The sequence below is a fragment of the Montipora foliosa genome, chromosome 13 (assembly GCF_036669935.1).
Source record: "Montipora foliosa isolate CH-2021 chromosome 13, ASM3666993v2, whole genome shotgun sequence".
Taxonomy (NCBI): domain Eukaryota; kingdom Metazoa; phylum Cnidaria; class Anthozoa; order Scleractinia; family Acroporidae; genus Montipora; species Montipora foliosa.
In genome coordinates, this window is record NC_090881.1 from 3,566,918 (window position 1) to 3,581,917 (window position 15,000).

The following is a 15,000-nucleotide window of genomic DNA, read 5'->3' on the forward strand; positions in this document are numbered from 1 at the left end:
GGTAATTTTTTACAACATATTTACGTGTTGTGGTACAAAACTGTAAATTCATTGTAAATTTTATTTTGCAAATCCTCATCATGTAAACTGCATTTTACAAAAGATGTAAATTGCATTTACAAAGTGTAAATTTCGATTTACAGCTTCATAATATAGAGTTTTAGCAAAGACAACGGCGACCAGAACGAGAACGTCACAAAGTTGCATATTTAGTGGGCAAAAACAATAGTTGTGCACGCTCTGCACGTGCCTTTTTCATTTTTGTCCATTTCTTTGCCGTTGTCTGCAAAACAACAACGTGAAATAGCCAAATTTGAGGTTTTATGGCGAACGTCAGCACTTGGAAGAGAAATATTCATTTTCTCCCCTTAATATGATTAACCGCCGTTCATAACGGTTTCATTTCTGAGGATCTGCCACACCTTTGGCATATGAAAAGCTTGGAATTGTCGCGAAGTGATTGCATTAACGCAAATTTGTCTTTAGATGACGTTCGCGTTGCCGTTCCCGTCGTCGCTGTTAAAGCTCCCTAATATTGTTTTGATGACTTGTGAAAATAAGACCAATTAAGGTGCTTGGTGAAGGTGCGATTCGAGTGGGCTCATCAATTTATTGTTTTAAACAATACATTTCGGTAATGCGCAAGAAGGCCCTTGTAAGAATATTATCACTTGATAGTGAATTACAATTCAAGTCACCTATAAGATAATGTTCAACATGTTCAGAATCTAGTCTTCCTAACAAAGTATCAAGATGCGGAAAAATAGCAGGAGATGAGTTTGGCGGTCTGTACCACGAAGAGATTACAAAAGATTTTGAGTTAGGATTACGAATTTCAATAGATAAGATTTCCAGGAGCTGATTATCCAAATCCTCGCGGACAACGTAATTTATGTCCGAACGAATATAAAAGCAAACACCCCCACCAAATCTATGTATAACAGTCCTGTCACAACGGATCACATCGTAGCCCTCAACCTTTGCCTCCTGGTCAGAAATATTCCTGTCTGGTCTTGCCTCATTGATAGCCAGCAAATCAATACAGTTATAATTTAAAAGAATACAACGTTCATCTAAATTTTTCAGTAGACTTGTGATATTTAGCCAGGCCGTTTAAAACTCGCGGCCCTTAGGGGTTATAGAGTCTGGATTGAACTGGGAACTAGGTGGGGTTAGGATAAAATCGGAAGTCGCCCCCGCAGATAAAGAATGAGAATTAAATGAATGGACGATATGATTAACTAAATTACTTGCTAAAATGGCAGTACTCTTCTTGTTAAGATGAAGCTTCAGATTGTTTATGCACGATTCATCAATGTTTAGGTGCTTAATAAAATCCCAGTTTCTTTAGTGATAAAATGTTTGCAAGGCACTGTGACATTGAGCTGTGGAAATGGGCCATACAAGACTGTCTGTATTAAGATAATGATTATTATGATCATGATTATGATTATTTCAGCATAAGCTTACTTTCCGCTTTTCTTTATGATAAAACCCGTGTATTCTTTAATTGCAATCGAGGGTCGTAAAACCATAACCAAACTAATTACTTTGCCCAATCAAAAAGTACGGAGACAATCAAGTAAACCAATCAAAACTCGAAGGAATTAGACGTAGCCGACACAAAGTGCGAGAAAATGTGCACGCACGCGCCATGATTGGTTTTATTATTATTATTATTTATTTTTTTAATTTTTTTTTTCAACAGAAGTTTACTTTCCGCCTTTGTTCACGATAAAACCTGTCTATTCTTTGATTGTACTTGACGTCACAGGCGGCCATGTTGGTGAAAAGAACAATAGCAAAGCCATTTGGGAATGCTACATTTTTCTATTGTTTTGGCACCAAGATGGCCGTCTTATCACGTGATATTTTATCAGGAGAAACCTTTTGGTTAACTATTATCGATGACATCAGTTGAAGTTTTTGACAAATCTCGCAAAACGTCAAATACCGAGATGGCAGTTTTTGCACATTTGGGTGCAGCAAATCGGTACGTTGCAATTAACCCATCTTTTCCACATAGACACCTACGTATCTTAACAACTATAAAATGTAAACACTAGCAAAGATAGTTCCAAAACTCATTAATAATTCATGAGCTTAACAGCCTATCAAAACACCGATAAAACGTCACGTGGATGAGCTTTATACCTGATAAAACACTCCTCGTTAGTATTCTTTATATAAAGAATACTAATAAGGCATAGCTTGTTTTTCTTGTATGCTAATATTCACCTCTCACAATTTGAACCATTGTTTTGAGTCTAGAGGGACACGCTCTTTGTGGAATGTTTTTGAAGCCGTTCAAAAAACTCGCAGCACGTGTTTTATCGGGTCAAAAACCACTCGGTCTCCTCTTGGTTTTAAACCCGATAAAACACTCCTGCTCGTTTTTTAAACATTACATAATTTTTCTTTTGATTTTATGCAGATGAAAGTTGCCACTTCGAGCGTTTGGAGAAACGTCGGAAAATTACATAACTTTACGTGAAAAAAAGATTGTTTTGCTACATATGCCAATATGACCAGTATCACGCTATTTTATAGCAGACATCTTTGATGTAAGACATCCATGTTGTGGTCAATTGACAGCTGTCAAAACAAGGTACCGCTGACCAGTATCATGTGACCAAATCGCGGTTTCAAGTTTAGAGATCATCGAGTTTGGCTGACTTTTTGAAATTGACTGCTGACCAGGTACTGGTTTTCGATCGTAGGCTCAACCCAGTTTAATTTACGTAAACGCGCTTTCTGTGGCTCAACGCGCCTACACGGCCAATACTACCTCAACTAAAACTCTTAACAAGCAACGCTTTTCGTTTTCAGGTTGAAAACAGTTTGGAAAATATTTTCTCTCTGCATTTTTCGCTAGTTTTCATCCATTGTGACATACTATCATCATAGCTGTGGTCCACACTGGTGGCTACGCAGTTATTCAAGTCAAGCATTGGGGGAATATAAACTTAAGGCTGAGTGTTTATTTTTAATTTGTTTAGAGCTGCATTTTTCTCTGTATTGCAATTTTTGGCATATCTTTAGAAGGTTGCATGATGCCTGGAGGACCTATGACTAAAACAGAAACGAAAGAAGAAAGAAAGAGAACCACTGACGACAAAACAGAATACCAGTAATAGATCAAAATACTTCACAAATTCTTTTCTTGGGCACTAAACCATTCGGTATTTTTACGGATGCGTTATTTCAAGTGGATGCGTATTTTTAAAAAGTGGTTTAATCGTTTTTTTTTTGTTGAGAAATGAAACTCGAATTTTTATCCTCAACTGTAATTAAATAACAATTACCTGCACTCTTTTAGACATAAAAAAATAGCTGATTTGTTTGTTTGTTTTGCTCTAAAATGGAAGCGAAGAAATGGTCTTTTAGTCGTTTTCCCAACTGTTTTTCGATGTGCCTCGACAGTGACAAGAAAATTTTGCCCTTATGTTATAAACACGTAATCGGAAAGAGTTCTCGTAAAATTAAGGAGAAATATCACTAGCTTGTGTTTTCAGAAGTTTGTTTGAAGCTCCTAAAGGAAATTTATTCAAGCAGATCTTGTTTGAATTTTATCCTTTCTAGCTTGCATTGTCGTATTTTGCCGATTCTTCTTCCAAGCCAAGCCGGCGTGTTTCAGTAAAATAACTCAAAATGTGAATGATCTCGTTTTCGGAGATGAAGTGGAATAAAGTAGATCAGTAACACTCTTTTTTGGCGTTGAACTGACAAAGTTCCCCGACGGTTTCTAATTTTAGCGAGATTCCTATTCGCTGGCTATTGACAGTTGACTCTGAAATGGCTTTTTTTCCTTTTCCATTCGCTCGCTGAGGATGTGTTTGTTTACTTTTAAAACTCATTCGATTTAAGAAAAATTCATTGCCAAACTGGTGAATTCGAAATTAAATTTCGATTGAAAAGCCGATATCGCACGCATTGCTTCGTGATTCATGCGATATCGGTTTTTTGCGTGAAATTTACCATGGAATTCACTAGTCAGGCAATGAATCTCTCTGCAGACTGACTTGGAAGGCGAAGAAAGTAATTTAATTAAGCAGTAACCGGAAATACTAAAACGCGGACAATTCGAAAATCTTTTATTTTCACTACCCCTACAGGCAGTAAGAATAACTAACCAGGGAGTTCGCTGGTACATCTCTGGCTAGCTGTGACAATTATGTATGGAACCACTTGAGTTCTGCTAAAGTTTATGGAAAAGACAATATTGAGAACAAGATGAGAGTAATTCTTTCCTGTGCTGGTAAGTATAAACTAATTCTCTGATTTCAAATTCGGTAGATTTGTTTCTCTCTATAATCCACGGACTTAGCCGATGTTTTATGAATTTTGAAAAAGAAATTTTTACCATATAATCTCACAACTATGCGTTGGTTGTGCAACCGAACTGGTTGCCCTGTCCCAGCAGAATGCAAGGGTCATCTTCGGAATCTGCAAAAGGTGACCACCTTATTTACAGCCAGACCGGTGTTTTTGTTCCACTTGGATCCCGTAAGCGAATTGAGTAAAATAAACAACAGCAACACATGAGAGTGAGTTTCGCTGCCACCAGCTGTCATGTCAAAAATGAAAGGGGAAAGGGGATGTGCACCAAGTAGGAGGTCGGAGAAGTGCAAATTTGCTCGCACCCCTACCCGCGGCCGCGCCGAAGCCCGGGAGGGGTTCAGCGGGCGTACAGGAGTTAAATACTGCAGAAATTCAACTTATCCTATTTGCATTGCATCAATTTAATCTAGGTTAAAACTGATGCACATGAGTAGAATCCTTGAAAACAATTGAGATTTCTCAGTAACGTATAGCCCCACAGTTAACTTTAAGCCATGTGCAGGCGATGTCGGGCGCATCTGAAAAGATTGCAAATACGGATTTAGAACTTACAGTCAGAGAAACTACTCTAACAACTGAAGCAGGATCTGAGACAAAAGTGTTTGCTGCCTCAGATCAGGTAAGAAATAATAAGGAACATTTGATTGACACCATATTTATCAAAATCCATTATAACTGCACATAGCATCTACCACCAACACAACAGGGCAAATTTGCCTTAAACGTATGAATAGAGTTAGTAAAGAAGCGTGAAACATTCTGTTCCTATTTGGAAAGGATGGAAATTTTCAGCAAAGCCAATAACATCGTGGAAACAACAGAAGAGGGCACCACTCAAGCTAATCGGGAGCGGGGGTATACTCGACTCTAAGTAATCTATTGGCACCTATGAAGCCCAAAGATACTTTGTTCATTGAGATTGTATGTGCTTTGGAAAAATAATACAATCCAAAACCCTTAAAACATTGCGTAGAGAAATCAAAAGTCTGGAGAATCCATAGGGGATTATGTGCTGGCCATTCATTGTAATTATGGTGAGTTCCTGGATAGAGGTCTAGGTGACCGATTTGTCTGCGGACTCAGAAACCCGAAGATACAGAATAAATTGCTGAACACAAAAGATTTAACATTCGAGAAGGCTTGTAGGATTGCCAATGCTATAGAGATGGCTGAGAAAAACATCCAGGAGTTCCGGATCCAACCTAAGACACGCGAGGGCACGGAAGTGAACAAGTTGAGACATTAAGAAGATTGGTCATTTAGCATCTGTTTGTCGAAACAAAAATGAATCCAAGGAAGGGGCGGTGCACAATTTGCACAGATGTGAATCAGGTAGCGAGGATGAATTAGGAATCTATTTCCTGTACTCACTTGACACAAACAGGCCCAATTCCCGAGGTTACTAGGTAGACATGGTAATAAATGGGAAACCTTGTAAAATGGTGGTAGATACTGCTGCAGACTATTCCATAATGACACGCAGTTTGTGTCAAGAGAAGTTTGTAGACATACCCTTAGCAGCATCAAAGGTAATGCTTTGGACATACACTTGCGAAAGGCATCATGTGTCATGTGAAATGCAGTGTGATGTTGTTTATAAGAACATACACTATTCTGTACCAGTAGTAGTAGTAGTAGTAGTAGTAGTAGTAGTAGTAGTAGTAGTAGTAGTAGTAGTAGTAGTATTAGTAGTAGTAGTAGCTAATTACAGAGGAAAGCCTACTCTAGCTACTCGGCAAAAATTGGCTGAGTCAAATCAAATTGGCATGGGGTGAGATTTTTATTGTTCCCAGTAAAAACATAGCCAGTTCCGTAAGTCGACTACAAACTCTTCTGTCACAATATGATTTCTTCAGCGACAGTTATGTAGGCATGACAGGGCTTTCAAGAGGCAAATATAGTTATGAAAGGGGTTTTTAAGGCCAATTTTTGTAAAAGCCCGTCGAGTTCGTTATGCATCGAAGGAACAAGTAGAAAAATAGTTACACAGACTTTGGCAAGCCCAATCGTGGTAGTGCCAAAGTCCGACAACCAGTGAGAATCTGCGGTGATTACATGGCGACTATCAATCGGACTGTGGAGGACGAGCCATATGTTTTACCCACCACTCAAGATCTGTCTGCTTTCCTCGTTGGTTCAAAGGTATTTAGCAAACTTGACCTAACCCACGCATACGCACAGCTGAATGTTGACGAAGAAAGTCAAGAATACTTGACTGTAAACACTCAGAAAGGTCTCTATTCCTACAAGAAACTACCCTATGGGCTAAAATCATCCCCTAAAATATTTCAGGCCAAAATGGACCAAATTCTCCAAGTGTGTGTGTAAGCAGGATGATATATTGGGGGGAGACAATGAGTGGCAAGAGAATCTTAAAGCACTCACAAAGGTTTTGGACAAGCTGCAGCAGTACAATTTGCATCTAAGACTGTCAAAATGCGATTTCTTAAAACCTGAAGTGGTTTACCTAAGCCTAAAAATAAGCGCAGTAGGTCTCCAAAAAGTGGAAGAGAAAATCATCAATGCAGTAAATAAAGCACCAGCCCATCGCAAGGTAAGTGAATTATAGTCTTTCCTAGCCATGGTCCAATATTATCATTCTTTCCTGGCAGGTCTAGCCACAACATTAGCACCGTTGCATAAGCTTTTGCAAAGGAATGTTCCGTGGGATTGGACAAAGGAATATCAAAGAGCTTTCGAGGACTGTAAGGAAAGTCTCACTAATCATTCACTATTAGTTCACTATGACTTGAATGGCGAGTTACGGCTGGCCTGTGATGCATAACATTATGGCCTATGAGCTGTACTAAGTGACGTTATGGATGACGGGCGGGAGAGGTCAGTAGCCTATACCTCTTGTACCATAACCCCCAGAGAAAGAAACTATGCACAAATAGAACGGGAAGCTATATCTATTGTGTATGGAGTAAAAAAAAATCATCAGTTTTTGTGCGGACGAAAGTTCACGTTAATAACTGATCACCAGCCTTTGTTAGCTACAGAACTGCGTCCTATCGGGCTCAAGAGTATTCATTCCATATGTGTTTAGAGAGAAACTCTTAAAGGAATTGCATAGGGAGCATCCTGGTATTTGTGCAATGAAAGCTATTGCCCACACATGTGTATGGTGGCACGAAATGGATGACGAAATTGAGAGAGCAGTGAAATTATGCGCGCTTTGCCAGAAGGTAAGAAGTTCTCCATCAATTGTTTCTGTAATACCGTGAAAGTGGCCGACACGCCCTTTCCAACGTATTCACCTCGATTTTTGTCAGAAGTGATCTGATCATTCCTAGTAGTGGATGATAGCCATTCAAAATGGCTGGAGGTAAAATATGTCGTCAACTACCACAGAGCGTACGGTGGATGAAATACGTGTTATATTTGCCTAGCATGGCTTGCCAGAAGAAGTGGTTTCCGCTAATGGACCACAGTTCATTTTTATCAAATTTTCCGTGTTTATGAGCGAAAACGGGGTCAAACATACTCTAGTTTCACCATATCATCCTCAATCGAATGGTGCAGCTGAGAGATCGGTAAGGGTGGTTAAGGAAGCTCTAGTGAAGCAGGTTTTAGAGGGCAACAGGGCTTGGTCTCTAAAGCACATGTTAGCTGATTTCCTTTTAAGATCTCGTACAACCCCATACAGTACTACAGGCATCAGTCCAGCCGAGCTGTTAATGAAACATCGTCTGCGTACCCGATTAAGCTTTGTAAAACCGACGTTAGCCCAAGCGATAGAGACCAAACAGGAAAGCAAGGAAGAATATAAGGATTTTAAAAATCATTGGGAGAGGCAATTTTCTGAAAACGGCACATTTCGAGTAAGAAACGCGCAAGCTAATGACGATAGTGAGAAGTGGATCCTGGGAAGGGCTTTAAAGGTTTGTGGATTTACAATCAGCTACAAAATTGTTGACACATTGACCATTTCTACCCCCTCTGCCACATTTCTTCTATCTTTTAGCCTTCTTAGGTAGTCCAATTCGCCCCCTTGCCCCCAAACAATGTTGTAGCGTGATTCCCGGGCTATTTAGGTACAAATATGCAACATTGAATGGGGGAGGGGGGGGGGGGGGAATCTTATCAATAATTTAGAGCATGATTCAGATTATAGTGTTATTTTACACTTAAAAGAAATTGTTTAAACGCTATATGTTAACTAAGTTTGTCGATGATTGTAGAAATCAGTTATCTGTTCAAGACGAGATATAAGACCAGATTTGTGCATGCTGATCATTTAATCAAGGATCAAGATAAAGAACCAAATGAGACTAATGAGATTGAACTACTTCTTCCTGAGTCATGTTAGCAATCGCCTCCAGTTTAAGAAAGAGATACAGTTTCTATCCCATTTGTGGCAAAAAGCAGTGTAATATAATAGATTTGGGTGCGTATTTACCCATGATGCCTTGGTAATAAAGTGGTTGAAACCCGCCATCTTGTGTGTCGTGCAAAATGCTAGTTTACTACAGCAACCTTCAACACAACAATTGGCTTGACTGGAGTAGTGCCTACAATCGCACGAGGCAGCGTTACATTAGCCACATTGCTCATGCTGTTGCAGCGCTGCTGAAGATTGTGTCACGTGAAAATGACGTCGAGATATGCCAAGCACACTTATCCTCAAAAGCAGTAGACAATAGCCAGTGGAAAGAGCCAACGATTACATCGTCAGAGAGAGGTCTTCTTTAAGCTATCGCAGAGGTTTATTACGGTGCGGAAAGCTGGGAAACAAGGCGGAAGATGCTGTCAATTATGACTGGGACCGCTTTGTATAAAACTATGGCCGAATTTATTCACTGCCTCACCCGGTATTGCTATTCTGACGCGAATTTTCATCAGCTCCAGTGTGGCCGTGATACTCAAATGCCCTTGAGAGGAGAGAGAGGCAAAAAGCTAGACTATTTTCTAGCTTTCATTACCAGCCTACACATCGTTCAAGATCTGCCATTTGGCGAAAAGTCCTTTGTGCCTCCTCACGAAGCACGATAGCCGTTCCTAACGTCATTAGGACGGTGATTCCGCAACTGACCTGTGAGCAATAAATCAGCTTCTGCAAAGAAACAGGTTTCAAGACTCTCAGCCAGAGGACCATACTGACGATTTTGACAGCGTTCAAGGCTCAGTAAGGAAGTCTTTACAGCATCTAGACTTCTTTGCGGCCGAGCGAACGAAAGCATTTGATGATCTCATAATGGTTTATAACAAGGTGACTGATGTTGGTGCCCGTCAGGAATGGAAAAAGGAGACGTGTGACGCTCTGAAAGCGGGAAAACTGTATTTAGAGGCGGATTACAAGGTAAGAATATAACACCGGTTTTATTCTATTAATGGGCGGAAGGGGGAGAGGGTGTGGTTGTAAGAGGATAGGATGAAGAATAGCACTTACCAAACATCTCCGGTGGAAGAGAAATCATGGAGTCGGCAGAAAGCGGCGTTCAGTTTCAAGTAGTTTGCCAGGGTATACTGTATAGCTTTGAAGTTCTAAAGACTTTGTTGACGTAAATTTTGCTTATGCAGTAAACATTGTTTTGTTGCATTTTGTTGAAGGTTTGTCTATCGTAGGTCCACATCAGCGACGACAGCTGTGTACCTGATCACTGTAGCGTGTATGCCCTTAGTAATTTAACACAGAAACAGTTTCGGCGCAAATGTGACCATTCCCACAATGAACATCGCGGGGAGTGCTAGACCTTGGAACAAAAGGCCCGCAGACGCGGCAGGCTTTAGTTCAGAGGCAATCGTGATGAAACGATCTATTTATGCAATCACGCGGTTCAAGCTATACAGCTATGGAAGTGCCATTAAATTGGTTCGGTGAGGCAGGATCAATGCAGTCTTGACGTTTTACGGCAGCTGATCGAGGAAATCTGCTCAATTACTAATGACTGGGAGAGAAACTTCGACAGAATGATCAACAGCTTTTTCGCGGTGGTCTTTGATTTTCTTTTTCCGCTCTCACGCCTTTTGTATGATCATTTTTGGAGTACTTTGTTTGTTCTTTCTCTTGTTAAGGTTCGCACAAGATCCACCCATATCTGATTTTGCCTCGTTTTTTGCGGTTACTTAAGCAATAAATAATTTACGTTCGTTTGAACAAAGCGAATTAGAACGTAAATATATTTTCCACTGTTATTTTAGCTACGCATTCTTTCTTACAGTTTGTCGCCTTTAGGTGTCACAGTGCTCTTATTTTTCCGATTGGTTCGTTTTACCTATTTAAGATGCTGTTTTCAGTTTGTTCTCTCTCTCTAGCTTGCGACCTTAGCACTTTAGAGCTGTTTCTGTTTCGGATGTTTTAAGATCTGGCCCCACCCACCCTCCCTTTTCTCAGGCTTCTATGAGTTTTTTTTTCATTCTATCTGTTTTTGATACTGCTTTTATTTCATCTGTTTCCAGGCGGTAGAGATGCTTACGTGGACCGCACGAGGTGCTTTAAATGTCACAACCTCGGCCACTGGGCAAGAGAATGCAATGCCTCCTGGGATAGCCCACGAAGCGTTTATCGCGGAACCACATTCTCCCTAAGATACTCATACAGAACCAGTCCCAATCCGGTGCAAAGCAGCAATGCTTGATTAGGAGGTTGCTGATATCGCTCAGGTACATTGCGATAGCGAATTGTTTGAGATTGAGTTAGGTACTAGTCCGTCGTGTGTCAACGTCAAAGGAAATCTTCGTAGAAGCTTAGAATTTTGGAAGTGTATTGGAACCCCTAGATTTATCTTTAACGTTACAGAAATGGGATATTTGTTTCCTTCCGTTAGTTTCCCGGAACCAGCGGTTTTCAAAAACAACAGATCGTCTCTTTCACATTTCGGGTTTGTTGAGGAGGCTGTTCAAGACTTAGTTGAGTCGGGTTGTGTTGTGGAAAAAAATGGAAAGAAGAGGCTCGTTCTTGATTTAAGTTACGTGAACAACAGCTGTGCCTTACTTTGCGCGGGGTGCAGATACGTTTTCCTTCGATCTGAAAAGTGGGTACTATCATGTCGAAATTTTTGAGGGCCCTCAAACATATCTTGGTTTTTCCTGGAAGCATTCGAATTCCAGTCAAATGGAGTTCTATGCGTTTACAGTTTTACCTTTCGGATTATCGTCCGCTCCTCACGTGTTCACAAAAATTCTTAAGCCTCTTGAGAAGCATTGGAGGCATCAGGGCATTTGCGTTGCTGTTTCTCTTGACGACGGATGGAGTATTGAAATGGATTCTCAAGTGTGCACTATTGTCGCAGATGCTGTTAGAACTGACTTTTCAAAGGCGCGTTTCGTTACTAATGAGGATAAGTCAGTGTGGATACCTTGCCAGAGGCTTGATTGGTTGGGTATCACTTAAGATAGCGCTCGTTTAACCATTGAAATTATCAATAGGAGGCTTGCCAATATAACTAGTACCATTGACATCATTATCGACTTCGGTTTTGTTCTTTCTGCCAGAGGGTTGGCCTCTTTTACAGGGTAGATAATTTCTACAGCACCAGTTTACGGGAACATTTCTATGATCATGACTAGGCATTGCATTATGTCTATTTTAAGCGCGCAGAACTGGAACTCGAAAGTTAACATGGATCTCTATTGCATTGAGGAGTTATATTTTTGGAAAAACAATCTAAATTTCATAAAAGTGTGCGATTTTTTTCTCTTTAATAAGCCACAGCATTTCGCTTACTTCGATGCCAGTGCTACAGGAGGGGGTTCAGTTATTATTCTTAATTAGGAATCTGTGTGTCCGATGCTTTGGGAGCCTTTAGAGTGTTCTAAGAGCTCTACTTGGAGAGAGCTTGCAGCCATTGATTTTTCTCTAGGGTCTTTTGTGCCAGGTTTGGAAGGTTCACTTGTGAAGTGGTTCGCTAATTGCCAGACGGCGGCTGGAATCCTTGAAGTCGGAAGCATAAAACTGGATTTCCACAAGCTTGCTATTAAGAGTTTTCAGTTTTGCGCGAAGGACAGTATTCGTTTGGAGGTGCAGTGGATCCCACGAACTGTAGACGAGAAGGCCGATTACATCAGTCGCCTTTTAGACTTTGATGATTGGCAAATCACGCATAATCTCTTTCTAAGTTAGGAAGAGTTATGGGGACAGCATACAGTTGACTGTTTTGCTAATTATTATATAGCGAAGCTCCCTTGATTCGTTTGGCGTTTCTGGAATCGGGGTGCGTCAGGGATTGACTTGTTTGCCCAAGAGTTATGCTCCGAGAATTGTTCAGTGGTTCCTCCAGTTTCTCTTGCCTCCCGCGTTATCCATTCTGTGAGCTTACAGAAAGCAATGGCTAACCTTGTAGTCCCATTATGGCCTTCGTCCAGTTTCTGCCCTCTCCTAACGAGCAAATATCGGTAGTTCATTAAAGGATGCTTTACGCTGAGTGCATCCCAAGCTCAAACCCTGGGAAGAAATTTAAGTTCATTATTTGGTTCTCCTCGTTTTACATGCGACGTTGTCACGTTTTGATTCGAATTTTTGTAGAGATTATCCAGCTTTTTGCCCTTCGAGTAGGTGTCTGAGCTGGCTTGTAGTGCTGGTATTTGCAGGATTTGACACTGGTCATTAGGTTCAAGGAGAGCTGTATCCAGGGTAAATGACACTGGTCATGTGAAGGGAAGACTGTGTCCGTTGGGGACGTTTTCTGTCGTTTTAGAACTTTGATAGTAGAACGAGAAGGTTTCGAGTTCTCTCGACAATGGGAGCCCTCTTCACCTATGGAAAATTGTTTCCTTTTTTGACACTGATTCACGAATCGTAACTCAACGTGCCATTCTGGCCAAGGTTGAACTGCGTTGTTCTTGTTGGTTTAGGTTTTTTTCCTTTCTTAATAAAAGCTGTAACTCTGTTTTTGCTCATTGTTAGGTTATTTACTACTTTCTATTCGTTTCCATGTAGTTTGTAGAGCCTTTGCGGGTTTAAATGATCTACTAGAGCAAGTTGCGAATAGGGTATATATGCAGTTATTACGCGTTTTTGATTTAGTTTTCTTTGATGGTTATTCGCTAGGCTTTTGTTTAGCTGCTACTTTGCATGCCTATTTGGCCCCGGGGAGGTCGTTGTAGTTTTTCACTATGATGCTGACTGCAGACTTTGCGTCACAGGCATACGGCCGCTTATTAGAATCGCTGTCATGCATCACTTGCGTCACAATTGCTAGAGCCGCTATCCTGTTGTTGCAAAATTTTGGTGAGATATTTTTTTTCTTGCAGGTTGTAATTTCAAGTAATGTATGGATGGTGCTCCCTCCTGCTATTAGGTCGGGTTTCAATTCTTTATTTAATTGTTTACTTCGTTCTACGGCAGATTCTACTGTGAAGAAATATCTTAAGGAAATAAACAAGTTTTTGTGTGGTGTAGAACTAGGAAAATTGCGCCACAGTTTACATTTTCTTCTTCTGTTGTCGCCCTTCATCTATTTGGCTTAGATCAACAGCTTAGGTCCCCGGCCACAATAGTTTTGGTCCATGCTGCGCTGAAGTGGTTCCATTCCTTTGTTCGGGATGATGTTCCACTCCTTTGGATAACGCTTCTTGCAAGAACTTGATTGAGAGCGCCAAGAGAACAAGGAGCAATCCAGTTAACGAGAAAAAAGCCTGTGGACCCTGCCATCATTAGAAGCATTGTTGACGTTCATGGCTCTGGGGAAGCATCTTTAAAGGACTTTTGTATTGCCGCAATAAGCTCTTTAGGTTTTGCAGGATTTTTTTCGTTTTAACGAATTGGCTGATATTCAGCCAAGACATCTCACGTTTTGCGATGGTTTTGTTAAAATGTTTGTGCCAAGGAGTAAAATGGATGTATATAGTGAGGGCAACTACCTTTATATCGATACGTTAGAGAGCAAATACTGCCCAGTAGCTATCCTACGTAAGCATATTGAAGTAGCCAATTTGGATCTGTCTAGTCACTTGCCCTTATTGAGGCCATTAACAAGGAACAAGTCGGGTTATAGTCTTAGGAATGGCAAGTTATCCTATACTCGCTGCAGGGAAAGATTGAAGACAACTTTGAAAGATTTGGGCTATGACCTCAAGGAGTATGGCCTACATACTCTCTTTTCTGGGGGTGCTACAAATGTTGTCAGTAATAACGCTTCCAAAGCAGTTTCTGAGAGATTGTTAAAACTTCGTGGGCGCTGGAAAACAGACGAAGCGAAAGACATGTGCGTTTTAGAGACAGTTTAAGTGTGACGAAATATATAGGTATTTAGCTCATATTCCAATATGTTATCTGTTTTTCCTTTGCCAACGCTGTAAGATCACTTTTCTTTAAAGTGTTAGGGTTCGCACTCGATCCACCCATATCTGATTCCGCCTGGTTTTGCAGTTATTTAAGCGGTAAATAATTTACTTTCGTTTGAGCGAAGCGAAGTAGGACGTAACCCAGTTTTCTTATGGCTTACATTTGAATTCCAAAAACTGTAACGGCCATTCATTTAACTCCCTAAAGAAGTCAGGCCTTTCCTAACGAAATTGGTAAATCAAAAAAAGAATATATATCTTCCCATCCGTACAACTTGCAATATAACAACACCATAACAATTAAGAGGTATCTTCAATCACGTTCAAGCATTGATTGAATTTTTATCATCACATTTCCTTCTGTCTGTGAGCAGATGGCCACGCACCCGCTCTTTTATCCCACTTCGGTTGTGGAAACCGCTGACCCCTCGC

At 40.6% G+C, this 15,000-nt stretch overlaps 1 long non-coding RNA gene across 1 annotated transcript; it reads left to right on the forward strand.

Annotated features, from left to right (window-relative positions):
* Positions 1 to 4,134: 4,134 nt before the first annotated feature.
* On the forward strand, positions 4,135 to 13,575 carry LOC137983878 (uncharacterized). The gene is made up of 3 exons (XR_011119047.1): positions 4,135 to 4,258; positions 10,744 to 10,947; positions 13,537 to 13,575. It is a non-coding gene; the product is annotated as an uncharacterized lncRNA (long non-coding RNA).
* The last annotated feature ends 1,425 nt before the right edge of the window (positions 13,576 to 15,000 follow it).